This window comes from Triticum aestivum, unplaced genomic scaffold (genome assembly GCF_018294505.1).
Source record: "Triticum aestivum cultivar Chinese Spring unplaced genomic scaffold, IWGSC CS RefSeq v2.1 scaffold34934, whole genome shotgun sequence".
NCBI classification, from domain to species: domain Eukaryota; kingdom Viridiplantae; phylum Streptophyta; class Magnoliopsida; order Poales; family Poaceae; genus Triticum; species Triticum aestivum.
Genome location: NW_025305611.1, coordinates 1 through 773, shown reverse-complemented (window position 1 = coordinate 773; position 773 = coordinate 1). Strand labels below are relative to the sequence as shown.

The window sequence follows — 773 nt, the reverse complement described above, 5'->3', positions numbered from 1 at the left end:
GCCCTTATCCTTGCCCCTCCCAGCTCCACTACAAAGACGATTGCACATTGCTTTGGCCGCTCCCTCTCAACTACGGAGACGAGTTTAACGCGGTTTCCACCCCTCCCTCTCAACCGCACCAGTGCACGCTTGCCGCGCCACAACGCCGACGCTGGACCCGTGAATCGTGAGCACCCAGCTATGACTTACCGCACTCGTGCAAAATAATAAAACACGGTAAATATATTACTTACACGTGCGTTTTGTTTTGCAAGCGGCGCGAAAAAAATTCAAAAGAGAATGCAACACAAGGACTTACCAGGAGGTCACCCATCCTAGTACTACTCTCGCCCAAGCACGCTTAACTTCGGAGTTCTGATGAGATCCGGTGCTTTAGTGCTGGTATGATCGCATCCGACATGTTACCCCGGTCTTCGTCCCTTATCCTTGCCCCTCCCAGCTCCACTACAAAGACGATTGCACATTGCTTTGGCCGCTCCCTCTCAACTACGGAGACGAGTTTAACGCGGTTTCCACCCCTCCCTCTCAACCGCACCAGTGCACGCTTGCCGCGCCACAACGCCGACGCTGGACCCGTGAATCGTGAGCACCCAGCTATGACTTACCGCACTCGTGCAAAATAATAAAACACGGTAAATATATTACTTACACGTGCGTTTTGTTTTGCAAGCGGCGCGAAATAAATTAAAAAGGGAATGCAACACGAGGACTTCCCAGGAGGTCACCCATCCTAGTACTACTCTCGCCCAAGCACGCTTAACTTCGGAGTTCTG

The 773-nt window shown here is 52.0% G+C and overlaps 1 non-coding gene across 1 annotated transcript; it reads right to left on the bottom strand.

The window, feature by feature from the left end:
- Window positions 1-276: 276 nt before the first annotated feature.
- On the bottom strand, window positions 277-395 carry LOC123179538 (5S ribosomal RNA). The gene has a single exon (XR_006490439.1). It is a non-coding gene; the product is annotated as a 5S ribosomal RNA (ribosomal RNA).
- Window positions 396-773: the final 378 nt, after the last annotated feature.